Source organism: Ursus maritimus, unplaced genomic scaffold (assembly GCF_017311325.1).
Source record: "Ursus maritimus isolate PB19 unplaced genomic scaffold, ASM1731132v1 scaffold_18, whole genome shotgun sequence".
Classification (NCBI taxonomy): Eukaryota; Metazoa; Chordata; class Mammalia; order Carnivora; family Ursidae; genus Ursus; species Ursus maritimus.
The window spans coordinates 3,029,619-3,049,663 of NW_024424230.1; the positions used below are offsets into that span (position 1 = coordinate 3,029,619).

The 20,045-nt window shown below is 47.9% G+C and overlaps 1 long non-coding RNA gene across 2 annotated transcripts in view; it reads left to right on the forward strand.

The window, feature by feature from the left end:
* LOC103658417 overlaps positions 1 to 18,543 on the forward strand; it is a 33,340-nt gene extending 14,797 nt beyond the window's left edge. Inside the window, exons 3-5 of one of the 2 annotated variants that reach the window (XR_005835369.1) lie at positions 16,173 to 16,287; positions 16,931 to 17,210; positions 17,696 to 18,537. This is a non-coding gene — a long non-coding RNA (uncharacterized LOC103658417). Of the gene's footprint in view, positions 1 to 16,172; positions 17,211 to 17,695 lie in introns of both variants that reach the window. The other variant, XR_005835368.1, reaches the window with a different exon arrangement.
* Positions 18,544 to 20,045: the final 1,502 nt, after the last annotated feature.

Sequence of the window (20,045 nt, forward strand, 5' to 3'; positions counted from 1 at the left end):
TGCAGCATGGGGTGCCCTCGGTAATCCCGTTAGAGGGATGGCCTCACACGTTAGGTACCCTAAGAATGCCATAAATGGTATTGGAAGAGCGTATGTGTTTGTGTCTCAAACAAGAGGAGCATACAGTTGATGCTGTAAGTTCCTAAGAGAGGGAGATTACCATGGATGGCATTTGTCATGGAAGACTTCCTGGAGGTCATGGATGTGGGCTGGTGTTTGAAGGAAGTAAAAATGAGATCATAATACTAACAGTAAAGCTATCATTGATCCAGGCACTGTTTTAAATGCTCAATATGAATAGTTTTATTCGAGCTTTGTCATTTTCAAGGTGGGTGCTATGATGATACCCATTTCACAGGTGAGGAAGCTGAGGCAGAGCACCCGCAGGGCAACACTGAGGTGGGGACTACGCAGAAGCAGGGGGAGGGTGCACAGCTCTGGAAGGAAAGAGGTCCTAGAAAACATCTGGTCTTAATGGTACCGAGGCCCGTCGGGGATACGCACTTGCCTCAAGCCACGAGGCATCCCAGGAGAGCTACAGGGCAGGTGTTGTTCAGCCCCCGGCTTTCTCGGTGTGCGAGAGGAGAGCGTGGTGACCAGTCAGGTTGGAGCAGAGAATTTATGAAGGAACAGAGGAGCTCTCTCTATAGACAGTGTGATCTGAGTGACAGGATGCAGGCAGCGACTTGAGAAGATGGACCTGGTGGTTGACCGCAGAGCAGGAGGTGCTGAGGTGGGGCTGGAGCACAGGTCTGAGACAGTGGCCACCTCGCTTCTTCAGGCAGCGCTGGGCATGGGGGGTGTAAGCAGGTGTAGGAAGACCACTCACCGGTCCCTGATGGGCCAACCAGAAGGAAACGAGTCTTCACTTCTGATCAATTCGATGCAGCTAATTATCATTGCGGGAGGAAATGAACAGGAAATGAACCTGAAGGATAGCAGTGAACATGAAAACAAGAATACAGCATCCACCAAATCAATCCGAGTGCGCTGGCTTCGTGACTAGTCTGAGTCATTTTCTGGAGAACGCGCTGGTGAGGACCGGTGGCTCTGTGCTGAGTTTTGGCATGACTTCCTGGAGGTTTCCATGATATCGTGCTTCCCCCACCCAGCGCTTGGGGGATACCTCGTGTGCTGCTCTCTGAAGGCAGCATGAGAGGGTCTCAGTGTACAGATTAAGAGATCACACCGGCCTGGAGCTCCCAATCCCTACCTGGGGGTGGCCCCACCATCCATCACCCGGGAAGCCCATCCTCAGGAAGGCTCTGCTTCCCAGCTGGAACAGACTGGTGCCTTTGGAGGAGACAAAAGCTGCCCTTTCTGGCTCCAAGAATTCTTGGCTTGGAAAGGAGATCTTTGGGAAGCTGTCCTTCCCCGGAGATCTCTCGGTGACATTGTTTAATCCTCCAGTTAAGTCCCAGAGGTAACTATTAATAAAACCATTTGTGAGGGGAAAATGAACACTAAAGAGGATTAAAGCAGGCCTCGGAGGGAAGCCAGTGCTCTGACGCAGGTGTGACCCCTGCCCTCCGTGGCTGCACTTCCTGCTCTGGCGACTCCCCCCACAATATGCATGAGTAACAAATAACGGCTGTCGGTCGGCAGCAGGACATTCTGGTCCGCGAGCACTGGCGCTGTCAGCCAAGGCGTACTTTAATGTGGGGATTGTTGTGTCCAGAGATGAAAAGGTGAGGCTCATTTGTGACAGTGAGAGGCAGCAGCTTGAATACTGTTGAGTGCCATTTAGGGGAGGTACAACTCTTGGTTCTCAAACTCTTGTGCAAGAAGTATAAGAATATTTAGTTTTTGGTAACCTGATTTAATTTTCAATTCAAGTCACCCTGTGTCTGAGAGTGGCAGAAACTTAATAAGAGTCAATCAGCCCCTCGAATGCCCCATCCCCATCCCATCCAGCAGTGTGGGGATGCTGAGGAAAGCCTGTGGTCCTCACTGCCCTCTTGTCTCGGGCCACCTGCCCAGTCCAGAGAAGCTGCTCTCGCCATTGTCCCGTCTGATGCTCACACTGGTCTCTATGGGGAGCTTAGAAGCATCTAGCACATGCTTCCTGTTGGCTCTGTTGTTACTTCCATGCACTCTATGGTTCACTTTGCCATATGCGAGAGGATGGAAGTCTCTGGAGGCCTGTCATGGGGTTGCTGACCCAGACTGCAGATCTCCATCTACAGACACCCTCTTGCCCGGCACCCCATCCCAGGCTCTGGGGAGCTCCGGCTCTCACAAATGCCTTCCTGGCCATGCGGGCTCCCAGGAGCCAACCTGAACTGTGCTCTCGACACTTTTCTCCTCCACCTTTCTTTCTTCTCTCTCCCTGCAAGCTATGAGGTTTTTACCTAGTGTGAGGATATGTTAGGGCAGACGGCTGGGGAGAGAAGCCCACCTAGCCTCCAAACCTCCTACACGTCTTGGCTTACTGGTTTGTTCCTTCAAGGGAATACAGTTCTGGAACACATGGACAAGAAGACACTCACAGATTCTGTCTTTCGAGAATTCTTTCCCTGAGAACGTGGTAAACACAGAACAGCACAGGTGCTTGAATGGGGTAAGAACAAAGGAAGGAAAGGAATTACCAGAAAAAAGAAGAAGGACAATATTTAAAAAAATACTATCCTGCAATTGCCAAATATGATATTTGGGCCTATGATGTATGAGCGAGTGAAAGATGCGTGAAGGCAATGTGAAGTCGAGCTCTTTGGCCTTCCGGTCCATATGAAATTGATGCAGCGCATTGATTAGCTCAATTCCAAAAGAAATAGTTTCAGAAGGTGTACCAACCGCGAATTTGTCCTTCCCTAGAGCTCTTGTTTCAAAGCAATACCCACAGGGAGGGCCAGATTTTATTTTGTATTTTTAGTAAAATATTTGTTTATCTGAAATCTTTGAGGTTTGTGTATCCATGAAACTCTGGGCCTGTACTAATTTGCATGCATTTCTATGTGGAAGGTGAGCTGAGTCTTTGGTTAGAATTATAAATTAGGTTTTGTATATATTTAAGTTTTATATATATATTACATGTGGTGGTTCTTTTATTTTAAGAAGAATAATTAAGGGCATGCCAAAGTCAGAGACAAAGTACAGAAGTCATTCTGGTGGGACAGGAGATCTCTGCTGTTTGGGCGGACTTCCCTTACACAGCTTTACAAACTCTTTTTAAGAAACTTGGTCATTTTCACAGAGAGGAGACGGAGCTCTGGTCTAGCACTATAATAATCGAGTCCAGAAGAACCACAGGCTCTTTTTGGAAAATCGTATGCATCAACCTATCAGAACTGAGCCAGATTTAACAAAATCCTAACACAAACTTGTCTTCCTTTTCGGATCCTCTTTCTGCAAACTTTCTGCAGCTTGCTGTATCTGCTCAGTTTATTGTTAATTGTGGATGAAATACACCCAACCTAAAATTTACCATTTCGCCCTTTTAGAGTGAACGATCCAATGGCATTTACTTTCTTGGTTGTGCTGGACCCATTTCAACTGCTCGAGAGCCACCTGTGGCCGGGGTCTGCTGTGCCCGACGGGGCGGACGGGGGCTCTGTGCGCAGTGCTGCGCTGGGCGACTCTGGGAGGACTTCTCCTTCTTAGAATTGACGGAAGCCCTGGGCAGGTGGTTGATACTGGAGAGAGACAGGGTGAAGGGTTTGGCAACACCCCTTCTTCTAATTTTCTAGGCTCATTGAGAAGCAAAGTCTCGATGACAGTATCTTTAATGAGCTTAAACAAAATTCTGTCTTCGAAAAGAACTACTTTTTATTCACTTCTGCGGTATAAGAATCTTTTACAATAACGTATTAATTTTGCAATTTACAAAAACAATGAAATTAGGCCTTTGATTTTAGCTTAAAGGAGATGCTCAAATAATCCACATTTTTCTTATGTTCTAATATACGTTGTTAAAGACTATTAATGATGTTATTCAATGTCTTTTATGTTTAAGTATTTGCTTCATAAATTAAGTGTAGAACTTCACATTAGGAAAAATGTTTGCTTTTTTGATGACTCTAATGTCCTTAGAAAATAATAGGTTTCATTTTTTGCCGGGAAGCTCATATTCAGAATTCAGTTACGTATCCAACCCCTGGCTGCTTGTATAATTAATTTACTCACTTTACATTTTTCAGTTACCTGACTTCTTTCTTAAATGCTTTTTTCAAAATTTTTCATGTGTGGGGCACCTGGGTGACTCAGTCAGTGAAGCATCTATCTGCCTTTGGCTTAGGTCATGATTTTGGGGTTCTGGGATGGGGCCTTGCATCGGGCTTCCTGCTCAGCGGGGAGTCTGCTTCTCCCTCTGCCCCCAACTCGTGTTATCTCTCTCTCTCTCTAATAAATAAATAAAATCTTCAAAAAATTCACATGTATACATATTTTGCGATTGTAAGCTCCCTGAAAATATTTTTGGAAGTAGACAAATTATGTTTAATAATGATGCATTAGTATTATTCCAGAATTATCTGTGCATTCTCAGAATTTTATCATCTATGTGATGAGCTTGCTGTGATTCATTAAAAGGAATCATTTGCATAGTTTTTGTATCATTTGGAAACTCAACACGTATGAACTTCTAGGATGTGATACAGTCTTGGTCCAAGACGCAAATGCAGTTACCATCAACCTTTCCTACCTTCGTCCCACCTGTCGGGGGCGCTGGCATTGAGGCTACATGGCTGTGCTAGAGCGGCCAGGGACCGTACTAAGCTCGCGGGCTTTATTTCTCCATAGGCAAGTCTTCTGTTATCTTCTGTGCTTCTGTGGCTTTGGTTATCTTGAAATACTTTTCCTAAAAGTTTATGCGAGCCCCGCAGAGCTCCCTGTAACTTCGGGTTAGCCGGGAGTGTGTGCGTATGAGGTCCCATGCGGGGGCAAGGCAAACACGCGGCACCTGGGTGTGAAAAACAGTAACAGCGATTTCGTGACGCTGGACATACACGAGCCAACAAAATACATCAGTAAAGTCCACCCTTTTTTGGGTGTCTATTAAACCCAAGAACTATGACAAAAATGCTCTTCGGTACAGTAAGATCCCTGTCCTCAAAAACTTGCTTTGCTGGAGGAAACAGACCTTGTAATCTAATTCAATCATTGATTCATGTGAGCAATGTTTAGGGAACACCTATTAGGTGCCAGGTGCTGTGACGGACCCTGAGAAAACACACACTTTGACCCTCAGGGAGGCCGGCGTAGACCGGGGAGCCACACGGAGTCCTGCCCCATGCACGGTGTGCACAGTGCCCTGCAGGGTCACCCAGGGATAGGTACCAGCCTCGCCATCACCCACCCGTTGATTGGGATGCTGCCACTTGGGGCTTGTTTTCTTCCATTTCCTGGTCCTGATACGAGCTGTTTTCTGAAGATGTCCTTTGTGATGAGGTTTCCAGACAAATGGAGATGGGGGAAAGTTGGCGGCCACCACGGCTCTGGGGACCTCAGGTTGGAACCCAGCTCCTCCTGTGGGCTGGGATTCTAGGAAATCTTTCCAGGTTGGGACTGCAGCAGTATTTTCACACTAACAGAAGATAAATCTGTTTGAGGAAAGGAAATCTTTCGTTCAACAGAACCCACGAAGCCAACCCCTGTTCAGTGTGGTGCTGGGCTGCGTGTTGATGGAGCCAAGCCAGTGCCCAGACTGGTCACCTTGAAGAAATGGCTGGAACTTGTTTGCAGCTGACCCACCATATTCACAGTCCCCCCCGCCCTTATAATGGGGTGCTCCCGGTGCTGTGGACTCCTGGGGGAGACTCGTCAGAGCCTGAGTGTTTCTGCGGTTTCCTCCACCAACTTCTCTTAACACTGCTGATTTGAAGAGAGGGTCGCCCTGCCTCGCTGGGTAGGGGCAGAGTCCATGGCGTGGGGGCCTGCGCCCCCTACCCCCACCCCAGGATGGGCCTGTGGGGCGGGCTGCTGGGCTTGGCCACCGCTTGAGCAGCTCGAGGACCGGCCAGCTGGGCGGTGTCAGGGGTCCTGAAGGAGATATGAACACCCGTCTGCTGCTTTTACGAGTTCTGCCGCTGCTATTTGTGTTTGGTGAAAATATTGTAATATTGGGCTTTTTATGCAATGTATGCTGAGGCTTTTATAATTATTTTGCAAAGAACGTCTGTAGCTGCAAACATGAAACAAAGGCAGCAAAGGCGGGCTGACTGCTCAGCATGGGCGCGGCTGCCCTTCTTCCTGCACCTGGACCTGCACCTGCGGGGCTCCTGTCCCGCAGCTGGCGGGAAGCTCCTGGAAACCCGAGTGCCCCTGTGCCCGGGTTCCCGAGGCTTCCAGCCACTTGTCTCTGGATTTTTGTTGGTTGCAGAGCAATTTTCTTAGCAGATGGAGTTAAAGAAGAGAAGCAATATGTCCGTGGCTGCTCCCGCTAGAAACGACCGGCACAAGGTGCGGTCGGTGCTCGCTGGGGCAAGCGGGCCGTGTTCCCACTGACTTAGCTGGAAACATCTCATTTAAACCCCTTCAGAGCCTGGCTTGATTCTTCCACCTGACTCTGTCTCCTTCCTTGGGAGGTCAGAACTCGGGTGAGTGGACGCATGTTTTATAAGTTGTTAACACTGTTGAGCCACCGGCTTGGGCGTTTGGAAGGGAATATTTGGTTCTCTCCCCATCTGCTCCTCCTCCACTGCTCGGCCTCCTAGAAGCCCCTGCCCATGAAAGAACCAGCAGTCTCCCCTCCTCAAAGTGTCTGCCTTGCACCTCTCTGGGAATGAGACGGTGAGATCTGGAAATCCTGGCCTCTCTGCATGCTGGGGCGCTGCGTTCTGTGATTTGCACACGGGTCCTGAAACACCAAACCCGTATGAGGACCACATTGCATTTGCACTCAACTGTGCGGAAATTGGGCTGCACTGGGCAAGAGGCAGGGCAACTTGCTTACTTCCTGCCAAGGTGAGAACACTGACCTTGAGTTAGGTTTATTGGTTATTATTTCCAAAACTTTTCTGTCGAGAAGAATCGCCCGGGTGCCCGTGAGACCTACAGAGTCCTGCTCCCTGGCTAGGACAACAACCTCCAGGGATGGCACCTGATGATCTGGGGTTTGGCGAGCAGCCCCGGAATTCCTGTCATCAGGGAAGCTTGGGAAGCCTGGGGCAAGCTTGCGGGGGACCCAAGCGAGCTTCTCTGACCCTTGTCCCTCAATTCCCAGGCTGAGCATGGAGAGCCAGGGGCACTTTTCTAATGGCCTCTGCCTTGGAAATTGTTGAGCTGGGGTGCATGTGTTCTGGCTGGAAGACCTAGAACTCCTCGAGCTGTCCTTTGGGACACGAGGCTGTAGGTATCGTAGACCCGGCATCACTACGGATGTTGGCTCAGCCTGACTGGAAAAGACCGTGACTCCCTGTCTCATTGGGTGTCTCCTGAGTAGTTTGACTGTGATAACAGGCTCAGAGCAGGGGGAGGGCTTCTGAAGGCAACGGGGATGGTGGGATCAGCAGTTGAGCACGTGGGACAAAGCTTCCCAGGATATTACAGGTGACATCTTTTCTGACAACAGCTCTCGTACTGATGTTTCAGGCTCTGGGCTGATGGGAGTAATGTCTACACAGCACAGACTTTAGGACGAAGGTCGGATGGTGGGGAACGCAACAAGGGATTATGAACCCCTCTCTCGGTCATGTGATCAATTGCCCATGATCTTTCCAGGCTCCCTGCTCATTCTTGGTTTCTCCATTTGTAAAATGCCCACCTACCTCCGGGGTAATTGAGAGGAGCCATTCACAGAATGATTTTAGAGCACTTTTCAAGGAGAGACTGCTGGGGAATTGCTTCATAATAGTGAAAGTTTTCACTTGACTGGGTACTGAAAACAAAGGATTGACCTTCCAGAAAAGGAAAACACTCCTAATTTACTACAAATAGAAACAAATACATTGCTCGTTTGCAGCCGTCGGGTCATTGCTCGCAGCGGGTGGAGATTGGCACCGTGACATGACCGCAGACTCATCTCGCCAACTGCTCAAGCTGGAGCAAGTTTGGACACACTCCACCCAGGTCTCTTGAGGCCATCACCCTACACGCTGAACCGCGGACTTGGTTTACAACGGGCACAGCCGTGAACACCCCTGAGTTAACCTGGGGGGAACAAGCCCTTCAGTGGCCATATTTTGCCATCGCCCTTCCTGGAGCTCTCACTCAGGATGGTGATAATCATTCCACCATTTTGGAGGGATGTGCCCAAACGCCATAGAAAGGCCAGTGGTTTTTGTGTTGGAATTAATTACTATGCTCCTCTTTGGATAGAAAGGAGTACAGTCATGCCTCCCCTGTGAGTACCGTCGCCTGGTCAAGACCTCTTAGTAACTCAGTAAACTGGGGGGGGGGGTATTGTCACTCTCATTTTATGGCCAATAAAACTGAGGCCAAAATATCCAATAATTACATAGGTGACACAGGATTATCAACACAGGAGCATGACTAGAGGCTGAATGCCAGCTGACGTGCTCCCCACCGAATTACGCTGCCTTAAGTAACTGCTTCTCCACGTCGTCTGGCCAAGTGTTTTTCTGGCCAAAAAAATAAATTAAATTTAGTCCCTAAGAGAGAGGCCAATGGGAAAGAACAAGTGGTCTCGTCTGGCTTTTTGGGTTGAATCTTACATTAGAGAGGATATGCTTTCTTACTTGTTACTGTCAACGTGATAAATAAAAATAGCCTATTGGCCACGAGCATCAGTAACTGGAATTGACATTTTATAATTATGAAAATTTAAAAATGGTCTGGTGGTAAGAGTGACACTGATAATATTGATGTGTCACGGTCTGAAGGCACTCACTTTAATGTTTATGTATCTCTAATACATGATAAAGTAAGTGGGCAAGCACGGGGTTCTAAGTATTTTTCTAATTTATATGATTAATAAACAAGTACTTCATTAAATGGGACAAAGTATTAGTTTATGGTGTTGCAGGGCTTTTTCTGTAAGCCCTTGCAGAGACCTCTTTAGTAAAATTGTGATCTTTATTTCTAGATGACTTTCATTTTTCAGAAAATGGGAACATATCTCTAGTATGCTGCAAAAAAAAAAAAAAAGTCTACCTAGCCCTTAGATTTTTTAGAAGAAGTTTTGCAAATAGATCACTCATCTATTATAACTACTGGCGTGTGTCATGCACACCTACTTGTGCCTTCGTCCTGGCTGGCTGAGGAGCGTGTTGCCTTCCCCGCATCGCCCCACGGCCCCTCTCCGGTTCCGCTGCAGCCAACACTGGTCTCGGTTCACACGGTGAGCCCTGGGCTGTTAGCAGGCTCGCTAAGGAGGCGGTCCACACAGTGCCATCCTGTAGTTTTTAGTGATTTTTTTTTTCAAAATACTGATTGAAATGCTGCTCCCCCTTTTTGGGGTAGCCAGCATCCTTGCTCTTGGGGTGTGCAGAGTAAAGCACATCCCCGAACGGGGCTGCTGAGCTTCATTCTCGGCCAGAGTTAATCTAGACACGGACTCTCCCCCCTAAACAGACCTGGGCCCATATACAAGTCAAATCTGCTATTTTTCCTTGGGCAATGATTTATTCCCCTCTTAAATTGGCTGGACCAGTTAGTTTTTTATTTTTATTAAGTCACACTATTCTTAAATGAAACTATTGATTTAAAGTCAGCTTAGTGAGGATTTAATTTGTTTTCACGGGATTAGAGCAGGTAGCATGGGATAATTTTACAATAAAGAGGGACAGAACCGTTCCTTCACACAACCTTTGCCTTTTTTTTCTTGCCAGGCTGCACAGACATTACAAATTTTCAAGTAAATTGTGGGAATACATTCATAAATCAGTCCTAATTCCTCTGCCTACTTAAGAGTGAGTCAGAGGAGTGTTTTCCCGTGACCTTGTCCTGTTGTCCTCTCAGTGATGGTCCAGGGCTTGGTGCTGCGGCCACACGTGTGCCCATGTGCTCCTGCGGACACGTGGCGTTGTCTCTCCATTCCTGCTATCCTGCGCCGTCCTCCCTGCGTGCCGCCTCTCTCTGTGCTCCTTCGAGGTCTTTTGTCTGTTGCACATGAAGGGGGTAGAGGAAGATGGGCTTGGTGGGGGCTCCCTAGCACTCCCTCTTCCCCGCTCCGTCCTTCTCCATTCCTCTGCTCTTGGCTCCCAGCAAGGTCTGCACATCTGTGAGTTCTGATGGCGGGAGGGCAAGGAGGGAAGGGCGATGTGAGCAGCCCTGGTGATAACCTTAAAAACCAACTGACCAAAACTATCCAAACAGAGCCAGCAAGGCTTTCTGTTGTTTGTTTTAAGAAGTACAGCCTTGTCACTGCCAGTCTGTTATCTCTGAACTTGGCTGTCACTATCCATTTCAAAAGGAGTCTTTTCTTTCTATTGAAATCAAATAGACTCAGAGCCATTTTCAGATTAATGGCCCTTGGTCTAGAGATTGCTAACCCATTTTGGTCAATCATTCTGAACATTTCCAGTTGTCCCCAGCCCCCTCCCACTGGCGTAGCTGGGATGAGTCTTGGCCTGCGGGAGATGACTAGGTCCATCTGCTGAACCCCTCACTGCCACGTCGGGTTGTCCGCTTTGTCCCCCCACCACACACACACACAGAGTGGCAGTGCACGCTTAACGCCCTTTCCTTGACCATGGTCTCGACTTCCCTGGGAAGCAGGAAGCCAGGGTGGCTTTTCTCTGGAAGCACGGGGGTCCAGGGGAGCACTGCATGCAGATCGGAGCTGTGGCTTTCAGGGATGGGGCGAAGGGAGATGGCAGGCTGACCCAGCAGACAGAGGCACTGGGGGCTTCAGGGGCTTTATGGGTTGTGGCGTTCTGTTGGACCGCAAGAGCAAATGAGCGCCTGAGTCACGAGACCGGAGAAACCGGAGATTCGGTGATGCCCAGAACCCGGGAGTGCAGCTGCGGATACACGCGGCCAAGTCAGCCTATAGGACAGGAGGAGGGCCTGTCCCTGCTGGAAACAAGCGACTGGAAGGCTGGCGCAGAGAAAGCTAAGGACCCAGCCCCCAGGAGACAACACAAGGGTACAGAGCACAGCGGTCACTGTGGCGAGAGGAATCTGAGCTGGGCAAGGATTTATGTGGGGGCTGAAGATGCGGAATAGCTAATGGATTCAAATAAGACCAGTTGTTTTCTGAGTCGTCCGAGGCAAGTGTCTGCTTACAGGTGTCACAGAAGCAGAAAGAAGCGACAGGAAATGCCCAGAGCTACAGTGTGGGGACAGCAGGAGTGGCGACAGAGATGGGAAAGTGCAAGGCCCAGGACTCTTTCCACCAGCATGGTTCCAAAGCATTCCAGCATCAGAAGGGGACCCCAAGCAATGGAAGTTGTTCAAGAGAACACGCATGAGGGAGGTCTCACGTGGAGACTGGGGATCCGCCTGACTGTGCTTCAGAGAGGATGCCGACATCTTGTCAAGGAGAACATTATAATCCACACCTCCCTCCCCCCAAAGGAGCAGTTCGACAAATAAAGAGAAACGGTCTCTCTGCACATATTAAGGAGTTGATCTGTACACGAGTTAACGGTTCTTTAAACTATTGGTTATACGTAGGGCTTTCTTTGTAATTCTTCATAATCAGTTGATTCATTTTTGAAGTCCATAAACAGAAGTGAGTCAAGAACTGGGAGAGCAGAGGGGCACCTGGGTGGCTCAGTTGGTTAAGTGTCCAACTCTCGGTTTCAGCTCAGGTCATGATCTCAGGGTTGTGGGATTGAGCCCTGTGTTGGGCTCCGAGCAGCATGTTGAGACTGCTTAAGATTCTCTCTCTCTCATTCTCCCTCTGCCTCTCCTCTAACCTCTAAAAAGAAAAAAAAGAAAACTGAGAAAGCAGAGCAAGCAACTAAATTGTCTATAGTAATTTTACCATCAAATTCACCAAATGCCAAACACTTGACTTAATGACTAGGTAAGGGTCACCCTCATCCTCTTTATTAATCTCAGCCCTGAGCCCCTAGTTATCCAACCTGAGCCAGAACAGACCGTGTTCCTTGTGTGGACTTTGGAATTTCACACATGTTCATGAAGGGAAGAGAGACTGTTGTATTGAGGAATTCTCCTGACCAATGCTGTCTGTTTGAGGAGGGCCCTGCAATTGGTCAATGAGTCTTTCTAATTAATTTACACACTAGAAAAATTTTAATACTCATGAGTCAGAGCAAAAAAATCGAGGGATTGATCTTCAAAATTAAAAGCTTTTTTTTTTTTTTTTCTCTTCAGAAGACACTGTTGAGAGGAGACGAGCCACACACTGGGAGAGAGTATCTTTAACACAAATATCTGATGGAATATTAGTATCTAGACTAGATTAGTCTCTCGTGGCTTCACAAGAAGAGAAACATCTCGATAGAAAACATGAGCAGATTTGAAGGAGCCTTCCTCAGACAAGATATACAGATAGCAAGTCAGCCCATGGCATCATCCGTCATTAAGGAAATACACATTAAAATCATGGTGAGGCGTGAGTACGCACCTGTTAAAACGGCCAGCAAAACGACAGCATCAGGTGCTGGCGAGGACGCGGAGCAACTGGAATTCTCATACGTCGCTGCCAGGAATGCAAAATGGCGCCACTGCTCCAGAAAGTGATTTACTAGATCCTTATAAAGTGAGACATACACTTATCCTCTTACCCACCCTCCCATCCCACGCCTACGTATTTATCTAAGAGAGATGGAAATATACGCCCACACAAAAATCTGTATATGTTGAGTTGGAGAGGACAGAATACCCAACTTTGAGCAATGAATGGTCAGGGATTGTATGCACGTGCATGTGGTTTTGTTCATAACTGCCCAAATCTAGAAACAAACCAAGTATTCATCAACTGGTTAATACACAACTGGGGAATACCTGCCTAATAGCCCCAGAGATGAAAAGAACGCACTGCTCACGTGTACATGAGTCCATGGAAGCCTCTCCAATGGGCTATTCTAAGTGAAAGAAGCCAAGTTCAAGAGGCAACATACTCTGTGATTCTGCTTATTTGAAGCCTTGGGAAAGACAGACCGGTAGAGACATGAGCATGCCGGTGGTTGCTAGAGACCATGGTGGGGGGAGTTTGGCTCCAAATGGGATTGAGGGGGATGGAAATGCTTCATGTCCTGGTTCTGGTGCATGCATTTATTGAGATTGATACTTGTCAAATGATACCTCAACCAATCTGACTTAGAACCTGAAACAAGAGGAAACAAAGGGATCTTTTAATCTACCTCAGTAATCTTGTTAGTTCCACTATTTTTGTGCGGTTAAGAAATGGCTGATTTTGTGATAAATTTATACAGCTTCTTCCGAAATACATCTCTTCTAGTCAGAAGCGTGTTTCCTATTACCAATAAAACAATAGCCAACTCATTGAATGACTTCCATTAGACAGTACTCGCTGCTGTAAGTCTCGAGGGATATTTTCACCATTACTTTGCAAATTAAAAGAAGGAAGTCAATGTAATGGTTTTGACAAGACGCAGCCTTAAATAACTGGGAATTTTATAGAACATAGACTTGGTAAGGCCCGACACATTACAGTCTGTGGGTTTATTGGCTTTTTTCCCCCTTTTTCATCATTAAGTTTTTGAGATTGAACACGACTTTGTTCTGTGATTATTTTTGAAATTTCCTTTTACCTATATAAATGGCTTTAAACATGTTTGTAAAAAGAAGTGACACTGGGTGTAGAGTTTGCCATTTACAGAGTGCTTTCATATCCACTTGGTTTTCTCCAGCCGCTCCAGTGTTAGGCCTAGAATCTTCCTACACTAACTTTAAAGAAGAGGAAGCAGAAGCTCGAAGATACTAAGACTGTTCCCAGTTAATGAGCAGCAGGGCAAATGCTTGAACTCAGGCCCCTTCAGACCAAATCCCACGCGCTCATCCCTCATTCTGTGTCCTCAAGGTTTTTAGTGAGTACAGACTCTCGGTGCAGGAGGTCTGAGGGGAAGGAGAAATGACCCTTGCCCTGGATTATTTCACATGGAAATGACCGTTTAGAGTAGTCTTACTCTGAGGTAGGCAAATGGAAGACCATCTTATTTGAATTTAAAGGTTAACTGGAGTTTATATGTCCGAGAAGAGATATAATGGAGGGTTGGTAATTAGATGAGTGAACAAAAGCAAAACCTGTGTGTGTCTGGTTCTTGGGGAGGTCATCAGACCACAAAGTGCTCATTGTCATCACGCGCGCCACCAAAACTGTTACTGCCATCAGGGGAAGAAGAAAGAAATCAAATAACCCAAGGCACTTTGTCCAGCTCTTTCAACAGAAGAGCTTTATAATACAGAGTGGCTATTATACCCCTTTCAGCTTCTCTGCACTGCTTTTATAAATAGGATGTGCTTCCCCATAAAGAGTATAAAGGCAACACACTGCATAGGCCTTTGTGAAGCCAGGTTTAGCGAGGGCAGTGCGGGACGCCAGGCAGACCCCCTCCCTTGGTCACGGCGTCGTCCCAGCCGAGGCACCTGCCAGGGGGACACCTGGGGATGGCCACCTTGGCCGTCCTGAAGAAAGGAAATAGATGCAGGTTGACTGGACCCAGAAATCGGGCAGAGGAACACGAGGAAACCAACTCGGATAAGATGAGCGATCAGAAATGATTCTCTGGCTTGTATCTGGGTCACGGGGTTTCCTGCATCTTCCAGTCCTGCGTTTTAGCTGGCCTACAGTTCTCTCTCTCTCTCTCCCGCTCTCATTCTTAAGCAACAAAAGACGTTTTCTGTAAACCGAAGGACGAAGTGCAGTTGGCCCACTCTCTGGCTGATGTACCCATGTGTAACTGTAGGGTTTAATTTTGCTTTACATTAATCAAATAACAATAAAAGCCATAAAAACCCCACTAAGAGGCATTTTAACTTAAGACCCAGTGCTACCCACCCAGGGACTTTCCCTATTGTCTTCTCCAGAGCCCCTGTAAAAGCAAGTAGATAGCAACAGAAAGAAAGAAAAATTGAACCACTTTTTTTTTTTTTGCATAAAAAGGGAGAAAACATGTAATAAATTAAGGGTAGTGGGAGTGAAATCAGGCCAGAGGTAAACGACGTTTAATTGTGTGAGCGGCTCTCCCTTCTGGTCCCTGCCAGCTGCTGCTGTTGCTGCTACCTTCCTGTTTTAAGATGGAAGCAATGATGGTAGACACGTGCAGACACACAAAAGAACCTATTTGGACTGGCATGTCAGCTCATCTTTATCAAATGTTGCACAGGTATATTTTGTTGCCATGCTTCATTACCCCAGAATGGCATGCCTGAAATGTTTGTCTCTTCTATAAACCCAATAGCTTTCCCAGCCAGGCACATCTGACAGCAATAGACGGGTGTTTCTTTCGCAGGCATGGGTTTGTAAAGGCCGGGCAATTAAGGAGAGAGAGAGGGGGAGAAGGAGGGGGGAGGAAGAGAGGGAGGAAGGGAGAGGGAGAGAGGGGAAGAGAGAGAGAGAGTCGAAGGGGGGAAGAGAAAGAAGGAGAGGAATTTATGTAAAAAATTAAATGTCTGTTCTGTGCACCTTTTCCACGTCCGGAATAAATAAAGAGCACATAGAGAGCTGCGTAATGAATCTGGACTGCGTTTTAGAAAGGGTCGTTCCCGGGGATTGGGAAAAAATCTTATGTAGACATCCAGGTGGCTGATTTAAAAGACAAAGTTTTGAAAATAATTTACGTGGAGCAAAAGGAGATAGGGCAAGTGTCGGGGAGAAGGGCCACGATGGTCAGCACGACGACCCTCACCAGAAGTGAAATTTGGCCTCTTGCACACGTAAGACTCCTGCACCAAAATCCACCAGCTGCCTTCCAGTAGCCTACTGGAAAATCAATATTTTAATCCTGTGTGATATAGATTAAGTTCTTGGGAATTAGAACTGGGTAGGCCTATATTTTATGTTTTCCCCCTTAGAGCAACTGTGGTAATGGCTTTTGCAAATCAGAGAAGGAGGCATGAAGATCTGGCGAAGTGGCGGGGCATTCGATTTCCAGCCTTTCTTCTGGGAGACGGTGCCCGTTGGATCCCACAGGCTCATGCGCAGCCCCACGGACGGGCCCCAGGGCTGTGTCACTGGGCACTAACTCTGCGCTCCTGGCAGAACTGTTATTAACCAGGACCATCACTTGCTCTGCGGAAAGAAAGAAAAACAGTAGCGGGTGGGCAATTTCAGCATGGGGGTTCCCAGAGAAGCCATAATGAGCCCCGTGTTCTTTTTGTAGTTGTTTTGTCTTCTCCAGGAATGACGGGATGCAGGCTGATGTCTGGACAGAAATTCGCAGAACCCTTCACAGCTGAGGGGGTGTTAAGCTCCATAAGGTCTGACCCAAGGCCATCCAGCCAGGTGTGTTTCAGGTAAGTTCAGAATCTTTTCGATTTGAGAAAGGCGCCAGGGGGCGTGCGTGTTTGGTACCCAGCAGCCTCTCGAGGAGTCAGGCCAGTGCTCCAGAATCAAGGGCGTGAGTCAAATGCAGGAATCTTCCATCTAAATGGGATAAATAGGTCAGCCGGTGGAGGGGAGGTCAGATTTTGTCGCCAAAGGAGCTATGAGTCTTTGCAGTGTTCAAACACTTCTGGATTGTAGTTGCGCGTAAGGGGTTGTAGCCTGTACTCTTAGTAGAGAAACCCCTCCGACGTTGCTGAAGTGCCTTGGCCTTTCGGCACTGCTAACCCCAAAGAACGCGGCAGGCTCCCCGCGCAGGGGACAGCGCACCGCAGTGGAGCAAAGCTGCCCTGCGAGGGACGTTTTCCCCACGAGCCTACGTGCCGTCACGCTAACTGCACCCGAGTTCCGGGGCAGGAGGAGGGCGTTGCTCCGTGGCGTGCGGAGGCGACCCTAAAGGAACGTTTTCTGTAGTCTCCAGACACGGTAAGCTTGCTTCCCCTGCTGCTTTGATTTGTCCTTGGCTTGCCCTTCCCCAGGAGAGACACCTGCACTCGTCCGTCCTCTGGCCCCGGGCATTCAGGGCTCAAGAGTGCGGACACCCCTTTCCTCCAGGTTCCTGAGGCCGGTCAGCCCCGCGCTTGTAAGTGACAGTGCCCGAGCCGACAACCCGAGGGCCACTACCCACGTTTGCCATCGACGTGTTTTATGTTCCATCGTGCCCGAGGCACAGTTTCCCGTGGGTCTACCGTCCTTCCCGAGCAGTGCGCCCCCGAGGCCTGGTTCCTGTGGCCTCACATAGGTCGCATCGCCACTCTGGGCCACGGCTTTCTCGTCCGTGAGCCCCCTCTGAGCTGTAGCGGCTTTTGGCTACTTTTCCACTCCGGCAAAAAAGGTATGTTATATTTTCCTTTTTCAAGAATTGAAAAAGGCCGAGTGTGTGAGTGTGTGTGTGTTGAACCCCCTGCGGTGGAAGAGAAACACATTTTTGTAATTTATGAACAGTTCCGGATGGTGGCCTAAGTTTAAATCCTGGGCTTTCCATTAAAACTTTGTAAAAGACTCTATTTACAGCCCATCAAAGAAACACACATCCCAGATCCTGGGACCGCACAGGCCATGAATGCTGTATCGCAGCAAGTGCCTGACAGTCTCCTTTTGGGAACATCACTAAATGTGGCTTCACACAGAAGTGTCTCCAGAACTCTCTCTGTGGTCAGTTTCAGGGCTTCCTTAGGCTGCGTTAATTAAATGCTCACCAGAGGCAGAACAGTACCAGGAAAAACACAGGTAGTGAGTAGAGGGCTTGGTGCTAGATTCCAACGCTCCGAAAACCAACCCTGTTTGCTGACTTCATTTTCAAGTTGTCTGTATTCACAGGAAACGACGTGGGAAACCAGTGTGAGATCTTAAGAAGCCTTCGGAGGACGGTGGGGGAGATGGCGTGCCTGGGACCGAGCCCTCCAGCCCCAACTCGCACGTCCCCGCCCCGGCTTGCATGTGCGGGCTCTGCTCTCAGGTGACCGGTGCAGTGACCCCGACCGCAAGCACCCTGAGACACCTTCTTTGCTCTCCTGGCGGCGTCCGCCCCCGCCCGGTCCCGCCCAGCGCCGACCACTTCTTCCCTCTCCCAGCAAGCCAGCCGCGTGAACTCCAAGGGGAGAAGAGGGGAAATAGAGTGCCTGTTATTTCATCCAGCAGAAAAAAGAAACTCCTCGGAGGTGAATGATCGATATTATTATAAGCGAGGTGTAGCTCAGGGCAGGTGAGCGGTGTGTTAATGAGACGCCCCCTCCTGCTTCCTGACAGATGACTGTCATTGTTCAGGCGCGCGCCGGCGTGATTGATGGCTGGGTCATCCTGCCCTGCAGTTGGAGCGCACGGTCTTCTTTCTTCTGTTGGTGTCTCTAATCCGCTGACCTGAGAATGACCCAGCCGAGGTGGAGCTGAAATTAACATGCCATTTTCTCTGGTTAAATTAAAAAAAGGGGGAGTGGGGGCAGAGGAAGGGAGGAAGAGAAAATCTGAAACAGAGACAATGTGCATCGCTCAACAGCAAAAACACGAATCCTGCAGCAAGTCCCCACGGTGTCTTAGGCTAATACGTTCCTAATAAAGATTGAAAACATATGTGAATGCTCACTTATGTCATGTCAGTTTAGGCCGTGCGAAGAGACACTCTATGTCTTCTCTGAATGCAGGAGGGACGGTGACACGGCGGCTCGGTAGCCGCCGTGTGCCCACGTCGCTGGGGTCCCCTTCTGGTCCGCTCCCTTCTGCAGTCAATGCTGTTTATTTACTGAGCACCCATCCTTTGCCAGTCACTATTCTGCCTTCCCAAAAGTCTGTTTTAAAAAGTATTTTCATGCTGCACGTTGACTTCAAAACGTAGCAAATCGTAAAATATTGGAGCTGGAACGTCCCAATAATTTCATTTTGCGTAGGAGTCTAACATCCCAACCCTGTGAGGTTGTCTGACTTAGGCAGCTAGTTAATAACAAGTTTGCAGCAAAGCCTTCTAAATACTTCCTCTTGATTTTCTCTGGAAGATGGTCTCGAAATGGTCTCCCCCTCCCTCCCCAATTAGAGAGGCTCTTTCGCTCACTTTCGGACAATAGTAACTGGTTTTTATTTATTTATTTTTGATATATATACCCTTTTTGGGCTATATAGTTTAACACGGTAATAATTGGCTGATTTGTATACTTCAGAAGTAAGGAGAATGTCATGATTTCATTAAACATCCTGAGACTTTTTATACCACTGTGATAGAATCCCGACTGCGGGATCTGTCTAACGTTGTGAAGGTGTTACCTGGCCTTTTTATGTGTCCCACCTCAGTATTACTAGCAGAACAGGACACGTGATTTTAGGAGGTGTGAAGGTGGCAGCGATGTCTATCGGAAAAACCACACTGTCTTTGTGCACTCAGGCAGCTTGCAAGATAAACACTCCGAATGGATCCACTGGCTGCAAACTAGTAACGAGAACGGAGGAAGCAGTGTTACTACGATTCTGGATGAGCCTGTGTCCCCCCACTTGTAAGAGAAAGATGATGTTAGTGGCACGTTATGGTAGGCTTACCATAATCTTTTAATCATTGACCTTCCTCTAAGCTGACCCATATGGGCAGTTACCCATTACATGGTAAATTTGGCGACAGTGCAGTTTACAGATCCTGCGCCTTTGGAGATGAGAATTACTCAAAGCGAACACCGCGGAGTCCGCGTCGTGGGTCCGTGTGTGAATGGATCTGTAGATCTTGCCGTACATTTATTTTGGATTTTCTGAGACAGTTCTGAATTCAAGTAATTTAAAATTTTTCTGGTAAAGTGATTCACTGACTGTATAATGAAATGATGAATATTTATAAATTAGTGCATCAATCAGAAAAAAGTCCGCTGTTAGAAGTAGTATTCCAAGATTTGGTTCAGAAATGGTCATGTTAATTCTGTAACAAATTGCCAAAGTGTATTATCCTCAGTAGGGAAGTTGTCAAGATTCTACTGGTATCTGAGAATCATTTATGATTGGGACTTCCGGTGAGATCCAAGGAGGTTCTCGTTTGCCTCGATTTCAGGAAGCATTTAACACATGTTTGTTGGTATCTCCTGTGTCTCGGGCACGGTTTACCCACATCTACAATTAGCTACGTGGGAAGTCTACCCGACCTAAGCAAAGACAGGTAAGAGCCGGCCAGGATGAGGTGCTTGCATTTCTGTGCGTTGCA